The following is a 23,711-nucleotide window of genomic DNA, read 5'->3' as shown; positions in this document are numbered from 1 at the left end:
CTCTTGAAAAGCGATACAAGTGGGGCCTAAAAAAAATCCATTCATGAAGACGTCTACTTAGCGGCCGAAGGCTGTCCAAACAAAGACAGACAAACAGATCTTGAGTAAGTTGAGGCTACCGAATACAAAGAAAAATCACGAGCCCCTGCCTCAGGAAGGCGGAAATTTGGCACCGCTACCAAGGAAAGTGCACCCACTCTCATGCACACCTGGACACCGTAACTGGCACACACTACAAAACGCCCACTCCTCTGCCTGCATGTCCCTTGCGGCTAGAGCCTCATTGTGAGCGTACTCTTCGGAGAGTAATCGGATGCGGGACTTTCAGTTACGACAGGTACGAGGCTAACGGTGACGACCCTTGACCAGGAGGGAACCTCTCCGGCATAACTATAATAGCGAAGAGATCGAAAGGCGTGTCGTACCACTGCGCACGCTGATGTCAAAGAGTCTGTTGGTGTTGTTGCTTGCATGAAGCTGTGTAAATAGCAGCGATTATTTATTTCTTAATCTATGCAGAAAAAAAAAACGGTAATCAATCCCTAAAATGGACACGGTCACAGGACACAGTTGGCCCGACATCATGCACCTTCCGTGGAGCTACGTTGGACCCGTCTGCGCTGCTCTTTGCGTCGAGCGAAACCTGAGCGGCAAGTCAGTCATGTTAACCCTACCGAAGCGTGCGACGTCGACGAGGCTGCACACGATAGTAGTCGGCCACCTTTACTGGGCTTTCTGGAACTATTCTTCTTGCTTTTTCCTCTGCGGATCGGTATCTCTGCTTCCCGTAGCAGTTGGCACGGCTCCGAGTGCTGAACGCGCGTGCCCTAAGAGTTAAATCCTCGGGAGCCGCTTGCTAGGAGCCAGTAGAGTACACACTGCGCAACATTCGTTGCCACAACCGAAAAGGCAATAACAATCGCCACCTGATCGTCGTGCTAAGGAGTGCACTAATACGTTCTACTCTCCTGTGCCGCCCGACGCCCGGCTAGCTCAGTCGGTAGAGCATGAGACTCTTAATCTCAGGGTCGTGGGTTCGAGCCCCACGTTGGGCGTAACACTTTTATAAGGATTCTTGTTTTACGTGCAGTGTTTTTCTGTAATGCGCCTTTAGCGCCTGCGATACAGAGTGTAAAAGAATATTTTTTTTTGTCTGTCTCATATATCGTAGGACACTCGAACCGCGCCATAAGGGAAGGGATAAAGGAAGGAGTAAAAGAAGAAAGGAAGAAAGAGGGGCCGTAGTGGAGGGCCCCGGAATAACTTCGACCACCTGGGGATCTTTAACATGCACTGACATCGGACAGCACACGGGCGCTTAAGTGTTTTGCCTCCACAAAAGCGCAGTCGCCGCGGTCGGGTGTAAAAATGTAAACTTTCTTTTCTGCTCGCAGAAATACATGGGTTGCTGATCTACTGGATGATGCGGCCTTTTCCAACATATTTATCAAAACAGTGCCCATTGCAAGTTTAAGCTATCAGATATGTCTTTGACTGTAATACGCTGCATTAACAAATCATGTCAGTTTTTAATTTTGCTTTCGACTTACTTACTTCATTGGCCTGCGCATTTGTGCCCTGTTTTGTCATCCTCCGATATACAGAAACCACGAAAATTTGTTAATTCTTCAAAAATGTTAATTACGTTGCGCGTTTCCTTAATATATTTCGTACGTTTCCACACTTCTGCAGTGAAGGGACCATCAGCGCTTAAATAGTGGAGGTTCATATCTTTTATACACTCCCAGCCCCTGCGAATTACTAGGTTGAAACTCTGTTTAAGAGAGCTTTCGGCCATCTTTGACGTAACACAAGCGTTCGCGGAACAATAATAAGAACTTGCTGACAGTAATAATCTAGCAGCTGTACTACACAAAGCGAGTAAGCACCAACTAATAGAAGAAAAACTTTACTCCGTCGAGCCGGATTCGAACCAGTCACCTATGGATATCAGCAGCAAGAGACCTCTACAGTCCACCGCTCTACCAAATGAGCTATCGACGGGGACGAGGCGAAGAGTGCGAAACCAGCTTTCTTTCCTTTGAGTGCGCCATGTACAGCCCCTGATTCAGGAGCCGCAGTACCAGATTATCCGTATACCCTTGACAGGACAATGGCCTCGAGTGGCTGGCGCTGCAAATTCAGTTTACTCGTGTTCTGAATTGGGAGGCTTTTTTGTCGTTTATCTTTTTCTTGTTGGGTCCTTTATCCACTTTCGTTTGTCCTATTTTGTTATTTTATTTGATATGGATATCCGCGATCGTAGTTATCCATTCAGTTAACGGTTTTACACAAGCGCATGGGAAATACTATGCGGATTTGTAGCCGGCCGTTAGTAACAGCCGTATCAGTTTTTATAATTTCGAAATCGCGATTACCCTCGGGAAATTCTGGCTTAACAAACTTGAGCTACCTATCGTGCCTTTTAAAAGTCACACGACTTAAGCGCGCGCCCTGCAACGCCCATCAGTACACGTCACTGCATGGCGCACGTGCCGCGTGGTCTTGTCAGCCCCGCCCACGCTCGGCTGTCCACACGACCGTGCTACGGTAGCAAGCGAACACTTTCACTTTCGCCGCCAAAGGCATTGTCAATGGCGGAAACTGTCCGCTTTATCCGCGGTACTTGACACTTGGAGTGTTGGCGGGGTTTTTTTTCACCATAAGTGCGGAGAAAATTTCCCGAATCTGTATTCTTTCATTTCTGACGATTTAAAGGGCCACAGAAAGGGGTGTTTGAGCTTGGCTTTAAAATGCTTGCACTATGTAGAGTACAGGCCACCGAGCGTCCATGCCGCGTACGAGACCTCAAAAGCGAGCGGAAAACTTACAATACATTTTTAAAAATACCCGCTTTCGTACCTCGCGGCGACGCGCGGTGCCGGGCTTTCGCACGAAAACCTGGCAGACGACGTCACGTCTCGCTAATGACGTCAACAGGCGGGGGTTATCATTGGTTCACAGCGCCAAACTCTTTCAGACGTCACGCGCTACCGCGGCCGCGGCCACTCCGCGTGCGCCGCAGCCGGCGGAGGTAGGGGAGGGGCCGAGTGAGTGGATGGATGGATGGATTCGGCTGAACCCTTTAAATCTGGCGGTGGCTCAAGCCACCTAGCCATGCCTTGTGAAATTTTACTCCTGTCTTGCTTTTAGCCACCAATCGTATAACCTTCGCTTGGTTACTTCTAACCTCTTAAAATCCACTTTCCTTTCACTATCCCTAAACCCCAATGCCTTGGGTAAGTCAGCCCCGCTGCTTTCCACTGTAGGGTGAAGCCCTTTACAGAGAAGTATCAAGTGTTCAGCCGTTTCCTCCTTCTCTCCACACGCAATGCACAAAGTGTCTATCTCATGGTACCTTACTCTCTACGTCTTAGTCCGCAAAACTCCAGTCCTGGCCTCAAACCACAAAGAGCTTCCCCTACAATTATCATAGATATTTCCTTTGACAATTTCCTGTTTAAAGGTCCGGTATGTTCCCAGTGCCGATTTCATCAGCATCCCTGTTTTCCACAGAGCTCTCTCTGTTTCTTTAACCTTTTTCTTAACCGATAATTGCTGATTTGACCCCTTATTGCTGTCCAGATATTTGCTTGTCAATTTTCTAGTTCACTTTCTCCATTTCGTGTCAACATTCTTTATATGCAGGTATCTGAAGACTTTCCTAGCCCACTGCTTTTCCTCAATTTTTCTCAATAGTTCCTCAAATGCTATCTTACTGCTAGCCTCTCTGCTCTCGAAAGACGCCCATCCCATATCACCCTGTACCCCGTGATTTGGTGTATTGCCATGTGCTCCATAAGCTAACCTCCCTACTCCCCGTTGTTTAATTTCTAGCCTTGCTTGAACATCTGGTCTCATACACAGGACGGCATTACCGAAGGTCAGGCTAGGGACCATCACCCTTTTCCAGATCCCTCTTACCACTTCATACCTATTGTAATTCCACAGTGCCCTATTTTTCATGACAGCTGCATTCCTACTACCTTTATTCATTACATATTTTTCATGCTCTGTCAGATACTCAGCACTGTTATTTATTCACCACCCCAAGATACTTGTACTCATTCACCACTTTTAGCACGATCTCCTGTATTCTATGCTTGCCGCCCTCTTCATTAAATATCATGACTGCAGATTTTTCCTTACAATACTTGAAGCCTAATCTATCTCCCTCTGTACTGCATATGTCTAACAACTTCTGCAAGTCTTCCTTGTTGTCAGCCATTATCACTATATCGTCCGCGTATATTAGTCCCGGTAATGTCTGTTTAATCCATTCCCCTTGCTTGAAAAAAGAGAGGTTGAAGCCTAGTCCGCTCCCTCTCTAGCTTGGTCTCCAACCCTTGCAGGTACAACATGAACAACAAAGGGGACAGAGGACATCCTTGCCTAAGCCCCCACTGTATGTCTACAGGCCCTGATACATTTTTTTCCCATTTTATGAGCACTCTGTTACCTATATATATATATATATATATATATATATATATATATATATATATATATATATATATATATATATATATATATATATATATATATATATCTTTTAAAAGATTAATTACTTCATTTTCCACATCCAATGTGCCCAGTATGTCTCACAAATGCTCCTGAGTAACGTTGTCATAGGCTCCCCTAATATACAGAAATGCTAGCCATAAAGACCTGTGTTCCTTTTCGGCAATTTCTATACACTGTGTCAATGAAAATAGATTGTCCTCCAACTTCCTTTTTTTCCGGAACCCATTCTGTAGTTCCACCCAAGCCTGCAGTCTATCTTTTATAATCTGCATCACCACCCTGTAAACCACAGATGTCACTGTTATGGGGCGATAGTTACTTACGTCTGCTTTGTCCCCCTTTCCCTTATATATCATGTTCATTGTACTTAATCGCCATTCATCGGGGACTTTCTCATCCACTATCATTTTGTTCACTACCTGTGTTAATGTTTGCTTGGATTTTGGTCCTAACTTCTTTATCAACATAATCGGGATATCATCTGGTCCTGTTGATGTGCCACTAGGAACCTTCTTCTCTGCCCTTTCCCACTCTCCTTGCTCAAGTGTAGCTATTGCTGTAAGCGGTCTATCCTCCTTCGATAAATTATGTACCACGTGCGTTGCTGTAAATTTTTCCGTCATCTTTGTTCCTATGTCTTTTATTGCTTCATCCCCTTCTAGTCGAATACCCTCATCTGTAACAATAAACCTTTGTTCTAGCCTAGTCTTATTACTCATTGCATTTAGATGTTTCCAGAATTTTTGGGCTGCTTTTCTATCCTTTTTATTTACATTTGACATCCATTGGGCACCCTTTCTTCTAATTTTCTCATTAATCAAATAGGATGCTTCCCTTCTAAACTTTATGAAGGTATCCCATTTTCTGTCTACTTCGGATTTTGGTCCCCCCTCTTCTTGGAATATCTGTGTTCCCTGACGCTTCCTGGCGCTTCTCTATTGCCCTCTTGACCTCCTCATCCCACCAACTCTTGGGTTTGCATCTTTTCCCTTTAACCTTTACTGGCAGCTTAGCCAGCTCAAGCTCCAGTAATAGAGTTAATTTGGTATAAGTCCATTCTGTTTCACTATCCTCAAAAATTACTTTCTCGATTTGTTTGGCTGCTGCTTCCAATTGCTTTTCTGAGTAAAAATTCCCCTCTGATTGTTCATCTCGCTTCAGTCCTACATTGCTTTTTCTTCTGAAGCTTAACTTGATACGCTTGTGGTCACTACCTAGACTTCTGGAACCATGTTCATCTAAGCTCATTACCCCTAATCTATTATACATCCCTGTGACATTAGTGCATAATCTATCGTCGAGTGCAGACTCCCCGCCTCCCATGTTATGAGCCCGTCACACTTCTCGGTGCTGTTGCATACAACTAAATCATGCCTGTCACACATGTCCAGCAGCATGCTTCCTGTCGAATCCGTGTACCCATCCAGGCCTTTTATGTGTGCATTCATGTCGCCTAATATAATTATCCCGCCCTGTCCTCCTAGCTCATCAATGTCGCTTGCAATACATTCTAACATTTTCCTGTTTTCCTCTTTGGCATTAGCCCCAGTCCACAGGTATACAAAGCCAAGGAGTGTTTGCTTGCCTGCCACTGTTCCTTTTAACCATAAATGTTCCTTGCATCCCCGTCTAATCCTTTGAAAATTCATACTTTTATGAATGAATGCCCCAATTCCACCTCCCTTTCTGCTGCCTTCTGTTCTATTACCATATTCCCATGCGTAGTCTGGGTTACAGGGTGGTTGCTCCATGTCTCTAACATGTGTTTCCACAAAACCATATACCATAATTCCTCCTGTCTTGACTTTTCTTCTATTTCCTCCCATTTCAGTCTATTCCTGCCACCTTGCATGTTATTGAAACCTATATCTTAATTAACTTGGCCCTGGCGCTTGCGTCTCTTTCTTCCCCTATGGTTCCATCCTCCCTTTGATCTTAATTCTTCCCTCTCTACACTGGTTCCCTCAGAACTCTGGGTCCCCCCAAAAAAGCTGTTGCCTGGCGACCTATCCTACTACCCACCTTCTTGCCAGTGGCACCACCGTAGTGGATGCCATCCTGTGCAAAAGGGTGGGGCCTAACCTCGTACACTTCCCTGTTGGCTTCCATCACACCGTATCTTAGTCGTCGACTCAATAGCCTAATTACACGGTGCCGGCGGAGGAGCGCCGCCGTTTTGGCGTGCTAGAGAAGAAGGAAAGGCGCGAAGACGCGGAAGTTTTCAAATTTTGTCTGCATATAACTCAGCTTCCACGAAACGCATTAAATTAATTCTTGCTGGGGGATAAATATGAACCGTCGTCTTTTAACGTCCCAGACATATCGCACATTTATTGAGACCCCTTTTCGGGGTCTCTTTAAGGACAAAATTAGGCAAAGGTCTACCCCGCCTAAACCTAAGTAGCCAAAGCGAAAGCTTGAAAGTTAAGCCCGGTAGAGCTTGGCTGGACTTGGTTGTTGCTTGGTGGTGATGACTGACGTCTAGCCAATGTTTACCAGGCTTAAGTTCAAAGCTTTCGCTTTAGTTACTCTCTTCGTCTCTGTGCGGCAGCCCCTCGGCGAGCTGCGTCCACTGGATGATCGGATTCGGCCTGTCGTCTTCGCAGCCTGTGAGACGCAGACAGTTCACGAGGCGTCTCGCCTGGGTCATCCATGACGACTGCTGCCGCTATATTCTCGAGAGCTGTTGCAATCCGTTGGCAGCACCTGTGAGCGCATGGCTCCGGCGTAGTTGCAATTAAGTGACGTCATGGTTGTCACGGGACTATGCAGAGGCGAGCGCTCGGTGTCGGCGGCGGCGGCTGAGTGGCGTCATAGCTGCCACGTTGCTTCTCCTTGGTTCAAGGTCAAACTCGCGCACACGGCAAAGAAGGTGAGGAGGGGAGCAGTAAAAGCTTTCGCTTTTAAAAGATCAGTAGCTCGTCCAACAAAGGTTCCTTTGCGAGACAATAACTTGGCTTCAACTAATGAGAGTACAAATAACGAGAAAGCTTGCGACTCTGCAAAAGCGGCGAGGATTTCAAAAGAGAAAGGATATATCACTGCATGCGCATTATGTCGCCAGGTGCGAGTTTTTAATGTACAGGGCATTACGCCCGCGTGGGGTTGCAGGGAAAGCACTAAACGCGAACAGCGCCGCAATGCTGGCGAAATTGAGAACGGCAGATGATGCTTGTCGTCTGCACAAGAGCGGCCTTCTCTTCTATTGGCCTCTGGTTTTACCCTCGAGAACGCTCACCTCGTTCAAGAAAACCATCTAAGAGAGGTTACAAGAACTAGTTTCAGTGAATGAAAATTCGCAGTTATATTTAATTAGGAATGAGCGCCTTATACGTTTTGCTGTTGTGTCATTACATAATACCTCTCAGAAATAAGGAAGCTCTGAAACATCTGCTGTCGTTAACCTGTCTCCATGCTTTCGTGGATCCGACAGCGGTATTTATGACTCAGAATGCGCTAGAGGAGAGAAAATATACAGCCTTTATTTTTTTCACTCAGCAGTGGTGATAGAACATTCATGAAGTTTGATTCGTACAGGCTGTTTCTCCTAAGACTTGACACAATTTTTAAAAATAGGTTTTCTGAGTTGCAAGAGCGCTTTCGTCTGCATAGTATTCTAAGAGGTGTAGTACATCAGAATGTAGCTGAGACGTGCTAACTATAAGGATGGTTAACTAGTATTGAATGGTGAACTGTGCCATTCAAAATCCCCGCGCTTGCGGGAGGGCGCGAACACGGCACTCCACAGTCTCAGCTCCGCCCGTGCTGACATCCCTCTCTGCTGCAGCGCGGGCGGTGCAAACAATGTCACGTGGTACGTGCATCACGGAGAGTCGAGATTTGATTGACATCGCTCTGCGCTCTCCATGCAAGCGGGCGCATTTCGGATGGCGCGAGAAATGACCATTATTAGTCGAGCCAAATCGGCGAGGGCAATTGCGTTTTCGAAATTCTGAGAACTGATATGACTATTAATAACAGCAGGCTACAAATCTGCAATTTCAACCAGTGCAAGTCAATAAGAGATAAAATCTTTACTATTATAAATTAGTTACACTAGTTAGCATGATTCGCCTGTTTTGGACGTCCGCTGAAACTGCAGTATTACTATGTCGCAAAAAGCTTCTCTTTACCTTAAAAGCCTACTTTTAAAAGTTTTGAACCTTCTAAACAAACCGCATTGTATATAGTGTTTCACTAACTCTGCTTACTTACGTTGCTCGAGCAGATCCCTTCCGAAAATATATTTCGAGTATATTTTCTTTCATTTTCCAGTCGCACAGCACTGTGTTGGTGGCCAGTGACAGCCGGTAAAGACCCCAGTACTGCATGGCTAGTACATGTCAGTATCGCTTCTCGTGGAATGCCTTTAAATCTGGGAAGTTTCTTCATTTGGCAAAGAACATTGCGCTATCAGCTGTTAAATTCAGGTGCATCGCAACTTTTTTCAGAAAATCGAGAGGCAGCTTTCGTAGTGGCCTATGGCATAAACGCAGTGCTTTACAAACGAAAAAGTAAGCGCCGAGTATAGATTTTTTCAGATGGGTATGCACTAAGCATTTGTAATTTGCCAACCAACGCTGCCTCAGATTGTTGCTGAGGATGTGTTTCTTGAAACAAATTTGCATGTGGCTGCGGTTCACAGGAAGATGAGACGGCATGCTACTGTGCAGTTCGAAGTGATCCAGAAACAAGATATGTTAGGGATCCCGATACGCAACACGAACGACGCTCATCAGTGTTATCGGTAGGAAGTCCTTTGGGTCTGCTCTATGTTCCTTGAAAAAATATACTCTTCCGAAGTAGTTCGTGTCTTGCGCGGTCGCTTGTAGATGTAGTCGGATACAAATCAAGAACAAAGCGGCTAAAATGCAGTAAACAAAAGACGAAAAATGACAAGCATAAAAAGAACGCTACGCCCAACGTGGGGCTCGAACCCACGACCCTGAGATTAAGAGTCTCATGCTCTACCGACTGAGCTAGCCGGGCGATGGGTGAAGCGACAGAGAAGCATGTATGAACGCATATGCTAGCTGGCCGGTCAGGTGGTAACCCTTTTGGAATCTTGCCAAGGTGTGGCAGAGTTCATTGGCCGATGTAGCAGCCTCCACAGAGCAGCGGTACTGCTGCAACCTCGCCGAGCAAATGGTGCAGCACTTGGAGTTGTGCCAGCCGAAACCAGAAAAGCAGGTACAAAGCATAGTAGAAAACGAGGGAAAATAGCAAGTCTTCTCGGTGGCTCGATGAGGTAACCAACCTGGCGCTCGCGTGCAGTCCGACGTCTCGTCCAAACTTTGCGCTGTTTTAGATTAAGATTGCGGGCGCATCGACCGATGTCGCGTCCACGTTAGCGCCACGGCCGATGAGCTCGGGGAGAACTGTGCCTCCAATTTGCATACAATTTTCTCTGGCATCAAGGATACAACCTTCATCGTATCGGCGAGCTAAATGATTAAAACCTCCACCGCTAACTTTCTTAATGAATATACGAAAGAAAATATTCAGGGTATTTTATTCAAGGTAAGGGAGCCCGGATGAAAAAAAAAACATCTAAGCACATCTGTAGTTCTCAAGGCTTAGGATGAGACTCGGTGTAACGATTCTTGCTGCGTTCTAAAGGCGCTGTTCAAGTATGTCGTCCTTTGTGTAATGCCGCTCATATGTGAAGAAATGCTTCCATACATTCATCCTCACTCTTAAAGAATCTAGGTTACCAGGATCCATCCAAGAAACCAAACAGCCCCACATTATTTTCGTTTTTGCTTCAAGGTCGAAGTACGTGCATGTGTGCTTGCTAAGAAAAAATTGGCGGTGGTTTAGCTCTGGTTAAACTTGGAGTGACGCGATAGCTACTGCTGACCGAGTGAAACTTGGTCACGTGACCAACCACGTGAAAAACCACGTGACAGCGTGCCGCCAAGCTGAGGGCTCGAAATGCTACCTTAATGTATCTATCGCTACAAAACGTGACGACATCTCGCGCTGATGACGGCGACATCGGCAAATTTACCCGTGGCGAGTCCCTCGTTCAGATACTGCTGCTAAATGTTGCACTTCGGGAGGGAATATGTTTGGGAGCGTTGGTTCATTGTTACACAAAAAGCATAGCACGGTAACTTCAGAGGACTAGGGAAGGACATGACAAAAGCTGATAGTTAATGAAAATTCATGTAGTGTTGCTCATGTGAATTCGTCTCTGAATTTGCTTCGAGCGCAGAGAGCTTTAGCCAAGGCGGCGTTCTTGCTTTGACAAACTGACTCCCTTCGCATAACCCCCCTGCTTTTATTCACGCATTCGCGTTGCCGGCAGCCATGCAGAAAGTCTCTCCATAAAAATATCAACGTGCGGCACCAGCTTAGTCCTGTTGTGACAACGTCATGATCATTTACAAAGCGCTGCCCCGCGTCAAGGCACAAAACAATTTATTCGCCCACTTCTCGTGGTATCATAGGACTACGGGTGATACTTACTGGACACTAGCTCCGTCGCATTGTACGCGCGAGGCAGGCACAAAAGCTAGCGAGCTGGACAGAGTCAAAGTCTTAAATGGGAGGGGGCTTCCCAATAACGCTTTCTTTTTACTGATAGAAAAGGCGCTGCTACCGAGTTCGTCACAATCCGCTAATCGGACGGATAGTAGCGAAGGCAGAAGTGCCCAGAAAAAAAGAATCCCTGCCGCGATGGCCGCCCTCAAGCGGAGGCAAGATGCGAAATTCAAGCGAGTTTTGAAAATCTCTACGTGGCCGAAATTAATTGGCATCCAGTAACTATGGCGCCTCTATCTCTTTCTACCATCTCCTTTATAATTTCCTTCACTGGCCGGTTCAGGTGTCCAGTGGGAGTGAGGCACTTCCTGTGCGTTTCCTTTACTCAAAAACATTCACATTTCCACTAAAACAAAAGGATACAAAACAAAAACACTCAGTGCAGAAATCGAATAGCAGAGCAGGCCTCTCGAGGCAATTGTCCCGTCAAAAGTAAAACGATACGCTGCCGCGATGGCTTTTCCTGCAAGGGCTGCACACAACGCTCTTAAGGAAAAGAAGCCGGTCTAGTCTCCGTCCCCGACGATAGCTCCTTTGGTAGAACGGTGGACATCCATAGGTCACTGGTTCGAATCCGGCTCGACGGAGAAATTTTTTCCTGGCTCCCTGAGTAACCTTGCGCAGTGAACAAGCGCTGATTACATTCAGCAGTTATTTCCGCCGTCCTATTACAATTTTTACTAAAGTGTTTTCCATCTAATCAAGGGTTCGACAGAACCCTGTCAGGCGAGGGGGAAGCATATTGGAAGCACAAGAAACATACACTCGCCAAAGAAAAAATATTTAACACATGACGTTTCGAGACCCGTACGGGTCCCTTGTTCACAATGAGGATCGGCGGAATGGGCCGCTACTTATAAGCGGACTCGACTGCACAGTGAGTGGGCGTAGATATCGTCGAGATTCCCTCTCGTCCTGTTGATAGCATTCTTGGGCGTCTGTATGTAAAATGGTTCGAGAAGTAATCGTGAAGATAAAGGTTTCTTCGTGTCCAAGATTGTGGCGTTCTCCCAGTCAATGGAGTGCTGCATCATTTGGGCATGCTCTGCAAGTGCGTTGGAGGAAGTGCGACCTTTCTTGACGTCATTCTTGTGTTCCCTTATTCTTCTTTTAAAATCGCCTGACTCGCCAATGTATGAAGCATCGCAATCCTTGCAGGGGATCTTGTATACAACGCCGGGGTAACATGTACGCTCTAGGCGGTCCTTCACGTGACACAGCTGCTGTTTCAGCTTGCTGGACGGTACGTGCGCAATTCGAACGCCGTGTTTGGCAAATATACGCGCCAGAGCCTCACTTGTACCCCGGGAATGCGGGACAGTCGCGCGTTTCTGTTGCCCAACAAACTGGGGCTAAGCAGGTTCCTTACAGCGGCGTTCTTGATTGTTTAGCATCTGACGGGGGTAGCCATTATTTTCAAGGTCGACGCGAACTTTCTCCTGCTCGGAAGAGAGAAGGCCAGGGCTAGAACATAGACGACCAGCTCGCTTGAACAGAGCGGACGCGACGGAGCGTTTGTGGCCTATGGGATAATAATAATAATTGTTTTTTTTTTTGGGGGGGGGGGGGAGGAAATGGCGCAGTATCTGTCTCATATATCGTTGGACACCTGAACCGCGCCGTAAGGGAAGGAATAAAGGAGGGAGTGAAAGAAGAAAGGAAGAAGAGGTGACGTAGTGGAGGGCTCCGGAAGAATTTCGGCTACCTGGGGATCTTTAACGTGCACTGACATCGCACAGCACACGGGCGCCTTAGGGTTTTTCCTCCATAAAAACGCAGCCGCCGCGTAGGATGGGCAGATTTAAAATCGAGGTACTTGCCGGTATGTGTGGGCTTTCGGTATACGGTAGTCGCGAGCCCATCGGGAGTGCGGAGAACGAGAACATCGAGAAAAGCAATACTTCCGGCGGCTTCTTCTTCCATTGTGATCTGAACTGTTGGTTGAAAAGAGTTGAGGTGATCCAAAAACGGTTTGGCATCCTCGCGCTGAATTACGCAGAACCAGTCGTCCGCATACCGTAAAAAACAGTTTCGGACGAGTATAAACGATTGTAGGGCCGAACATTTAATACACTCCAGCGCAAGGTTGGCACAGGGTACGGACACAGATGCACCCATGGCCGTACCAAACACCTGCTTGTAATATACGTTGCTGAACACGAAATATGTGTTCTGAAGAGAGAAGCTTAAGAGGCGGCACCGATCAACTGCTTCAAAAGTCGTACGGGATGGTAGTGATGGGTCTTCTTCCAGTGCCCTCTCACAGCATTCAACAGCGAAGTTTACTGGAACGCATGTGAACATCGATTCCACATCGAACGAGACCACGATGTCTTCGTTGTCAACCGCCACGGCCTTGAGTTTAGCAACGAAATCAGCGGAATCTTTCACGTATGTAGGCATATGTCCAACAAGAGGTCCATTAACGTGGTGCAGATACATGGATAGGTTATACAATGGGGAACGCGTGAAGTCAACTATCGGCCTGAGTGGTATGTCCGGTTTATGAATCTTAGGTAAGCCGTAAAAAGCGGGTGCTGAGCCGTTATGACACAATACCTGGTAGTAAAGGTACTTTTTCGCAGGAGCAACAAATCTGAAAACATCCATTAGTAGTTTTTGAAGCTCTGTTTGTATTTTCTTCGTGGGATCCCGGCTAAGCTTGGCGTAGGTGGCCGCATCTTCGAGGAGTTCGGACATCTTTGAAAGGTACTGAGTGTGGTCGAGTATCACGGTTGCGTTTCCTTTGTCAGCCGGAAGGACTACTATCTTTTCGCTGCTCTTGAGTCTTTTTAGGGCATGCTTCTCGGACATGGGTGAAGTGTCGGTTTTAGTAGACTGCTTTAAAAGCGCTCCAATAGCACGTGAGCGTGCTTCAGCTTGAAATTTTGGATCTACAAGACGAACTGCCTGCTCAACAGCACAAGTCAGTTGACCTACCTTGGGGGCAGCGCCTGTGTTTCTTGAAACTCAGACCACGGCTTAGGAGTGCATGTTCTGCAGGATCCAAGTTGTGCGACGACAAGTTGTAAATTCCTGGTATAGCATGGCTGCATTCGGTGTAACTCTGCCAGACCCCTTGGCAAAGCCCAAAAAAAAAATTTGCCGCCTGGCCGTGCACCCAACGCATGCTAGCTAGTCTGCCGCCTCGGGCGTTGCCCGGCTAGCTCAGTCGGTAGAGCATGAGACTCTTAATCTCAGGGTTGTGGTGTGGGTTCGAGCCCCACGTTGGGCGAAAATTTTTTCTAATTTTTTTGAAGCCAGCAGCTTCACTGCGCCAGCTTTTCGAGCCGTCAGCGCGGCAAGGTTGACCTTGAACGTAGCTGGACGTAACGGTGGGCGCAAGTTTCAACTTGAATGTAGCTAGAGGTCACGGTGGCCGCAAGTTTGGACTTGAATGTAGGTAGAGGTCTAATAAAGAGCATAACTGGTGGTAGTCAGGTTCGACACATGACGTCAGCTGCAGCAGCGACATCAGCGGCTGTTACACCATCTATCTTGACTTTGACCTTGACCTTTGATTTTTGGCTTTTGCCTTCTAACCTTTGACATTTGACCTTGACCCCCGATCAATCAAAAAAGCGTCTGCCGGCATCGCATGCGCAGGTGATGAAAGTAGGTTCTGCGTAAAACGCCGGTGCAATTTGATGCGTTCTGCGGAACGCTACGTGTGATCGATGCGACGCCTTCCTCGGCGATCGACACCCGAAACGCGCCCGTAAGGGAAGGCAAAATTTGGAGGACGCTTAAGCTTCGTCTGTAAGAGTGAGACGCGACAACGTGTTGGAGCGTTGCCAAGGGGTGCACAAAATTAAGCCATCGCCCGTTCGGCGCGACGCGTGGCCCGTTGGACAATTTAAGGAAAGGACGCCTGTCTCACATATCTCGGTGCACACCCGAACCGGGCCGTAAGGGAAGGGAAATGGATTGATAATAATAATAATAATAATAATAATAATAATAATAATAATAATAATAATAATAATAATAATAATAATAATAATAATAATAATAATTGGTTTTTGGGGAAAGGAAATGACGCAGTATCTGTCTCATATATCGTTGGACACCTGAACTGCGCCGTAAGGGAAGGGATAAAGGAAGGAGTGAAAGAAGAAAGGAAGAAATAGGTGCCGTAGTGGAGGGCTTCGGAATAATTTTGACCAACTGGGGATCTTTAACGAGCGCGGACATCGCACAGCACACGGGCGCCTTAGCGTTTTTCCTCCATAAAAACGAAATGGATTGAAGAATTGGTTCTAAGGAAAGGAAATGACGCCCGTCTCACAATTCTTGCTGGGCACCCGAACCGCATTGTAAGGGAAGGAAAATCCCTTACCTTACTGCGCGGTTCACGTGTCCACTGATATGCGCCATTTTTCGCTCACGGCCAACGCCGCCGACGACACCGGCTTTTCTGCGACAGGAGCTCCTTAACGCGGTCGCGTTAAACTGATCGTGCTGGTAATGGTTTTTTTTATTAAAATAGTAGTAAAAAGGAACGAAAAGATTTTTGCTAGCCCCGGCATCTGCCATCGATTCTGAAGCACCTGACTTTCGGCAGCGGAAATAAAAGATAGCAGGCAGAATGGAGAAACTAATTGAAAGAGGTGAGGGAACAGGAAGAGAGGATAGGGGCAAAAGCAATATATGTAAACAATTTACACAATAAGAAATGTGTCCAGGTTGCGCACGTGATTAGTTCATTATAGAGGAATTAAAACACACTCACAGCACTGTGTTGGCTACAACTGGAGCGGGGCGACCAGTTATTAATCGTTCAAGGTAGAACTCGCGGAGCGTTCGGTCACTGCGTGTAACTACCCCACGGAGAACAGATGGGTCATCAAGCCCGTATGTTCGAGGAATGCACAGAGGCTCATCAAAGTTCGCTCACGAGTGCGCGCACTGCCCTGCGGCCACGATAGCGCCTTGATGGAGTCTAGTAGTATGCTCTACGACCTATAGGCCGCGAGCATATCGCGACGAGCATCGGCGAACGCGGCACAGTATGGAGCAGGTGTTCTAGTGTTTCCACTGCACCGCATCCGTCACACAGATCACTCGCCGCGATTCCGTGATGCACCCGTCGTTCCCCGGGCCACACGCAGCCAATGCGCGCGCGGAGGATCATTGCACGTTGTGACCTTGTAAGTGCGCGACAGCCGGTGACACTGTCGATGCGCTCTCCTCCCGCGATGCCTGGGTCGGGCTGCTGCTTTCGGAGATGGTCGTTGATGGCCGCACGCACGTCCTCCAGCGCAAGGGGCAGATCGCTGGCAGGTAATCGGTGTGCAGGTAGTTGGTTCGCGAGGTCGTCAACTTCGTTGCCGGCGATGCCGTAGTGACCGGGCACCCACTGTGCACGCACGGCTCGATGCGCGAGTGAATTTCCCGCACTAGTGGGGTACCGCGGCCGTTAGATTGCAGGCGGCTGAGGGCGGCGCGGGAGTCGCACAGCAGAGCACTCCTGGGCGCCGGAGGGCCGAAGGTGAGCAGCAGGTCCAGCCCGAGCCGGATCCCCATCAACTCCGCCGTGGTGGAGGAGCCCATGAAGGTGGCTTGTTGCTGGCTGTTCAGCCGCAGGGTGGGGATGGTGGCGGCCTCAGCAAGGGAGCAGCTGTCGCAGGCCACTGAGCCGTCGGTGTACACGAGGAGATGGTCCTGGAGCTCCTCGTGTAAGACGGCTCTGGCCAACTGCTGCACAGCACAGAGGGGTGTGCTCCGCTTTCCCGCAATGCCGACGATCTCTCGCTGTACCTCCGAGACAGCAGGACAGGGCGCGCAGGATCCGTAGGGGCCTTGTGTCAACTGCTCACACTCGAGCAGCGCCGCGCCCATTCTTGAACGCGGGTGCGAGCGCATACGCTGCAGCAGCGAGCCGCCGTCCGGTGCGCGGTGAAGCCGGTCGATGTGATTCAGTGCCCTGCGCGCTGCTTGGAGCTCAAGTGTCCACGCTCCTGCCTCGGCCAACGTTGCGGCGCACTGCGAGTTTTTGGGCAGGCATAGGCAGACGCGCTGAGTCTTGCGGAGCTGGAGCTCGAGTTCCTTCCAGCACGGCTTGCGCACCGAGACGAGCGGCAGCGCATAGAGCACCGCCCCCAAAGCTGCGGCATTGTATAGCCGCCGCGCTGCTTGCTGGGAGATTCCCTGGCCTCGAGCGGTGAGCGTTAAAATGAAATGAAAACGCTTTAAGGAGAGGAAATTACGCCTGTCACACATATCTAGGTGGCCTCTCTAACCACGCCCGTAAGGGAAGGAAAGTGAAATGAAAGTTGATTTTAAGGAAAGAGAATTATGCCTGTCTCACACATCCCGATGGACACGCGAGCCGCGTCTATAGAGACCGCCAGTCGCTCGATGACAAATGTAGTCAGGGAGACGCAGCTTTTCGCTTTTGAACAGGGTTAGCCATAGCTAAACCACCAGCAATTTTTCTCAAAACCGACAGAGGTTTTAGACCACCCGGCTGATACCTGATAGCTGTTTTATTATCTGCGGCGGGACCTTGGAACCAAGATATTAAACTTATTTTTGGAATATTGTAGAGTGCTTGGCTTGAAGATATCTAGCACGGGTGGGCCCGGTATTGCACTGCCTCCCCGGTATTGCACTGCCCCCCGCAGCGTATTAACGCGGCGCGTCTTTTCTTTCTACCTTTCCTCTCCTATCCTTTAACTCTCCTACTTTCAGCACGCGGCAGCGAGTGTGGCTCGGCTTCAGCCAGTAGGCAGGACCGTGCACTTTCTTTTTCTTTCTTCCTATCAGCAACAACAACAACAGACCGTCCGGCCCTGGCTTCGGACTCCCATCGGGGATATCCGTGATGGCGGCCGGAAGTGCTCTCTACTAAAAAACACCCCACTCATTCAAAAGGAGCAATAATGGCTACAGTAGAAAGGGCAGATATACTTTACATTTTGATGTAAATATAGAAACACCTTCTGCCTCCATTGTTGGTCGAAAGAAGTAATATTGCGCTACCAGCGCAGTGGAAAGCATCTTTATCCTTAAAGAGAAGCATCTCCTATAGATCCGCGTAATGTCCATGTAAATCCGGGCAAAAAACTCGTTTGCTATAGATGGCCCTTTATGGGAACGTGAAAGCTTTTTCGGATGAATGCTCTGGCTCCATGCGCAGTGCACAAACGGAATCTATCGGACGTTCTCCGCCTATTGCGATATACCTGTATAGGTCAAGCACCATCGGCAATCACATTTATTAATGGGAAACATTACTTGGCTGTGTCGGCGAGTGCGTGTCCGCAAACCCTGTTGACAGCCGTTGTGTCGTTTTCAGAACAGTTACGATCAAACGAACGATAGTAATCGATAGGGTATTTTGTGAGGGTGATGAGACAAAGTTTGTTCTCGATGGGATGAATAGTTAATTCAAACCGAGAACCGGAAAATCGTCGAAATAGCTTGGAGGTCGATAAAGTGAGAGGACACGAAAACAACCGTGCATGGAAGAAAAGTGGAAAAATAGTCAGAGTAAAATTAAAGTTTGAAATGGATTTAAATGTGTTTGATGAGTGATAATTAATTAAGCTAGAAAGTTTCAAGGACATAGAGTAATTTGTTAATCAATTAGAAGCAAATGTCGTCGGACGGCACAGTAGTCTAGAAAAGAGGAGCAACTGTGATAAATTAAGGCGATTAATTTAGGAAATAAAGTGATACAGTGAGTGTAAACGCGGTGGTGGCGAACCAATGCTGCTGCTATGGTAACACATGTTTTCGCATTTGCACACGTGAGCAGAATGAAGTGCCCTCATATTTTTTTTAAGCCTGATTTATTCTTAAGTTTTTGGATAGTTTTACGATTGACAAATTTTTCGATTTTATAAATCTTCCAAACAACTGGTTTCGGGCTTTTACACATTTTTGTGAATCAGGAGTAATACAAGGCTTTCGCGGTTTCTTTAACATAGGTAAAGTTATTTTAGGAAAAGCGCAATGGTATAGATAGCTGTGATTTTTTCTATGAACATATAGTATAGGATATTAAAGCCTTTTCGCAGAATGACACATTCCAATTTATATTGTATACTTGCCCTCAAATAAAATAATGGGTCATTGCTGACAGCGACGTTGGCAGCACAATCTGACTGCCTACGATGCCTACCATGGCTTTTATTAGCAAAGATCTCATTTTGATCTTGGACTATTTTTTCTCTCTGTTTTTATATGTTACGGCATTAAAACCATGAGTACAAGCTTCTCCTGGCCAGGTGCTCGGCGTATTCAGTATTCAGTGTGAAATGCTTGGGAAATGGGTCAAAGACCCCATCTTGAGCAAACGAAAGTACCTTGTGCCATGGCGCTCTTTGGCCACAGATGCCCTTGCACCATAAAAATTGAAGAGCCAAAGTGCACTAAGGAAAGTCTGAGAAACGCCCGATCAATTTTTTAACGAACGAGCGTAAGGAGATGAGGGGCAGGCCAGGATAGAGACGAATGAAGTAAACAGTGCCTGACAAAAATAAATATTTAGGGGAATGCAATATTTTTCTTTCCTGTTTGTGTTGATTACAGCAACAAATTAGTTGTTTAAGCGTCTAGGTAGAAAGTAATTTCACACAAAGTAGAGGAAAAAGCGCTATGCCACCGGTGCGATTAGAACCTACGCACTCTACATTTCGCATGCAGCCCGTTGGTAGAGCACTGGACATGCTGAGCTCATTAATTCGGATCTCACTAGTAATGTTGGCTTTTGGTCTATTTTCTTGGAAATTATATTGTAAGCGATTACGCAAAAATTTTTATACAGTAATTAAGAAAGAACAAAAATAATCGCAGTTACGTCATACTTTCTTTGTTTCCAGTGACAGATGACTTCTATGAAAAATATTTTGTGCTGCTGCCTGAACAAGCCAAAATCAACGTGTCCTGCTGCTCGAGGAAAATAGTCTTGGTGGGTGATGCTTATCTGTAATTTTGACGTCTACCGCCAAGTCATGCTCAGCAGACCACCTATTATCCCGCATAAGCACGCAAAAGACGTAATCTTCTACACTCACCACAGGAACCTTAGCTTCGAAGCTAAAGAAAACGCTAGATACAGAATCAGCACGTTGCGGAGGCGAGCTGATCAGCCCTGAGAATGGTCCCACCGCTCTACATGAGTTTTTCGCTTCAGTTTCCGCACTCGTAAAGCTCACTTTCTTGAGTCGCATACACACTTTTGCTCGCAACGAATGAAAGGAATAAAACAATAATGCAGACGGCACACCAAACCTTATTCGCTCGCTTACTCTGTCAACGTTACGTGCCCACGACAAAACAACTAAAAAGAAATAAAAACGCTGTATCACTGCCATATCAATTACTATGACTAATATTTCTGCAATTTCTCGGCACTGCTAACGTGCTTGATGAATGAAAAATAGCACGAATAACGCCTTGCCTGAATCAGGGGACCGCCCAAAACACTCTAAGTGAATCAACCTCCATCCTCAACAGAACGGCAGTTTGAACCTACTTTCATGCGCAACCCAGTTAACCTAATTTACTCATTTTACTACAATACGTGGACGCTACTCCCTGATTGGTTCACTCTTTGAAGCTTCTCGAAGGTCTTTGATCGTGTCTTCCATCATCAAATATTCTTGAAGTTGCCCGGCCTTGTAGCTGCACGAATTTTTTGAACGTGAATTTTTTGAGCACTACTTGAAAGAGAGTGTCATAATTGATAATTTATAATCATACTTCCTTCTTTTGGAGCCTAAAATTGTGTGTTCCACAAGACGCGCGGCGCTTTCCTTTAAATTTATTAATACGCTTGAATGACCTTCCTTAAAACACTGTTTAAACTGAGGCTGTTCGCTGACGTCTTCATACACGACGCCGTAATTGAGCAAGATTACATGAACGCACTCCAAAAAGTCCTAAACGCTGTCACACGTGGCGTTAATCTTGGCTCACGCCATTAAACTTTGCGAAATATAAAGCTATGAAATTTTGCCCTCTTCACATTGCAACTCACAGTACAATACCATCTCAGCTCTATACTGGTTATCTACGCGCCATCATATAAATACAAATTCGCACGTGACATCGTCGCTGTAATGGGTGGCACTTATGGAAACGCTCGGTTGCTAAGCCTCGCGAAACTTGGGCGGCTTTTAGCGTTATCTAGGCCACTCACCTTCAGGAAATAAAAAGCCGCTATGTCTAAAGTTGCTTAGACCAAAGTTGAATAACCTTTATCTTTCTGGAACACAACGTAAGCATACCTCGCCGCTGTTTTCGAAGGCATTCATAACTGCGCTGCGCAATTTATCACCTCGACCTGCCGCAAACATTTAAGCCTGAAGTCATTAATGAAGCCTTGACCTCAGGTCCCTCGCATAGCATCTCCTCTTGTCTCGTTTGTGCCTTCACACAATTTAACACCGCCCGCAGTCCTGACAAGCACAAAGAAATCAGCTAGATATCTTTTAAGTCAGAGGCATTTTTCAGTAGGCATACTCTGTGGCGCAAATCAGGGGAGCTTTTAAATTCCGTGTACTCGGTTAAATAGGCACGAATAGTTATTCAAACTTTCATGCCTGTGTAGGTTTGCCTATTAGAGTTCTTGAAGGGCACATATTATTCTATGAGCAGACTCCAGCCAATAGAAGGAAATAGGGAAACAAAAGTCTTGGTTCGTGTTGCCTATAGGATTGGAACCGGCATCTATTGCAGGAAAAAAATTACTCTAAGTACGAAAAACAATGCCGGCAAGAGGAGAAAAAAGAATATGCGAAAAGAGGCGCGACACTCAAGATGTCACATTTTTTTTCACGATATATCTTGATGTATCTTTCACCAAAAGTGTCTGTGTTGTTTGCCTCCTATGTCTCTTTCTACTGGAACCAATAGCTCACGCAAGGTTTTTCTCCCAGACGCACGTGCCTCGTTTCCTTCCTCACCTTTACTTACGGCAACTTCGCCATGGAATAAACTCCATGCTCAGTTTTTAATGCCAAAGCGGTTCCGTGTCCTCGAAATGTCTCCACATACGTTAAGGCCTTCTCAAAAGAGACAGCACCAAACTAACAAATGATATCGATAGAAGACGATGTGAAAGTGATGTGCAAAAAATTTGATGCCAATCGAATGATTAGTTCATTAGTTACGGCCAGAAGTGTCACATATGTAGACAATGGTTGTGAGCATAGCGAATGGTTATGAAAACAAGTAGGTGGGCGGGAACGAACGATGGCGCCAAATTTCAAAACTCAAAATTAGCGATTGAAATGAAAAGAGACGAGGCGCCAATGCTTTCGCATTCCTCCAATGCAGGTTGCCGCCGTTATCTCTGTTTTTATCCACAAACACTATCACCCTAATAGGGCCTCAACAGGACTGGTTTGAAACCATCTACCATCACGACGGAAAGGAAAAAAACAATGCAGAACAAACAAGGAAAGGGCAGTGAAAACAAATGCATGAACAGGCGTCGATTTAGTCAAAGTAATATGAGAACAGAAAGGAAACAAAAGAGTGCACATACAGTCCAGGCAGAATACAGTGAAAATATCAATGGAAGTGGTTTCAAACTGCCGAATATATGAACGGAAAGGAAACAAAACAAATGGAGAACAGTTTTAACAAAGCACTACAAAGCACATCAATACCCCACAAATCAACCTTTATTAACTACATCCCATTAGATTGATGAGAACACTCCGCCACTCTCAACACTTACAGCTTTTTCTGGTAGCTTGTTCCCGGATGCTTATTCCGCATTATGCGTGCTAGTTTGATTAATGTATTCGCGTTTGTTTTTCAGTGTTTTGGTATTAATAATGATATAAAAGAGATTTAACCATTTTATCTTCCTTCGAACCTCTCAGGGCGGTAAGTCGGCTCTATAGTACAATGGGTAAAGAAAATGCAACGCAGCGCACGCCCTTGGAGAAGTTCTGGTTTTGATGTTACTAAATCTAATCCCGAAACATTTTCCTCCGTGGTGGCTGAGCCTTTAAAGAATATTTAATTACCGTTTTGTGATTTAATCGTTCTTGTGTCATCGTTTTATTCCGAACGGTCAATTGCCTTCTTGAGGGTTTCTAGTTTTCGTTGTTCTTGCATTATTTGTTATATTTGCGCGCAAAAACTGTGTTATAATGGGCGACATCCGCGCGCCATCTCACGTGTTTTATATCATGCCCCCCTGCCCCCTCATGTGATGCCCTTTGGGCCTTTAAGGCTGTAGATAATGCAGATGTCAGTGGTCATAGTTAGCGTATATCTTCCGGCAGTTTGATCACATTTTACTGCAATTTGGAACACTTATTTGCGTCAGGAGTTCTTGAAGATGGGGATCTGAACAAAATATAACAACTACAGGAGTCCACTGAAAAGATAACACAATGGGACCAAGAAACCCGAGGGAAGCAGCCGATCATAACAATGGTGATGTAAACAAATTCTTAGTGTAAAACGCGGGAAACGTGAGTTGCCGAGTAGGCTTCTTGTGGGCCATGGTCGCGTCAAGCCGCCTCCGGAAGGAAGGGAGGCTCTGGGCGCTCTTGAAAAAAAGAAAGGCGGCCGCCGCAGCCGGGTTCGAACCCGGGATCTCTGGCCAAGTTCTTCCGATGTACTACAGGTATATACAGCGCCCTTCAAGCAACGGCGTCCACACGAAACTA

At 46.6% G+C, this 23,711-nt stretch overlaps 4 non-coding genes across 4 annotated transcripts; 2 read left to right on the top strand and 2 right to left on the bottom strand.

Moving 5' to 3' along the window:
* Nucleotides 1–982: 982 nt before the first annotated feature.
* TRNAK-CUU (transfer RNA lysine (anticodon CUU)) lies at nucleotides 983–1,055 on the top strand. Its single transcript has one exon. It is a non-coding gene; the product is annotated as a tRNA-Lys (tRNA).
* An 858-nt stretch (nucleotides 1,056–1,913) lies between these two features.
* TRNAY-GUA (transfer RNA tyrosine (anticodon GUA)) lies at nucleotides 1,914–2,004 on the bottom strand. Its single transcript is given in 2 exon segments — nucleotides 1,914–1,949; nucleotides 1,968–2,004. It is a non-coding gene; the product is annotated as a tRNA-Tyr (tRNA).
* Nucleotides 2,005–9,440: 7,436 nt separating this feature from the next.
* Nucleotides 9,441–9,513, bottom strand: TRNAK-CUU (transfer RNA lysine (anticodon CUU)). Its single transcript has one exon. It is a non-coding gene; the product is annotated as a tRNA-Lys (tRNA).
* Nucleotides 9,514–14,227: 4,714 nt separating this feature from the next.
* TRNAK-CUU (transfer RNA lysine (anticodon CUU)) lies at nucleotides 14,228–14,305 on the top strand. The gene has a single exon. It is a non-coding gene; the product is annotated as a tRNA-Lys (tRNA).
* Nucleotides 14,306–23,711: the final 9,406 nt, after the last annotated feature.

This window comes from Amblyomma americanum, chromosome 2, assembly GCF_052857255.1.
Source record: "Amblyomma americanum isolate KBUSLIRL-KWMA chromosome 2, ASM5285725v1, whole genome shotgun sequence".
Lineage (NCBI taxonomy): Eukaryota > Metazoa > Arthropoda > Arachnida > Ixodida > Ixodidae > Amblyomma > Amblyomma americanum.
Note: the sequence above shows the minus strand (reverse complement) of the source record. Positions and strands in the feature narration are given on the sequence as shown.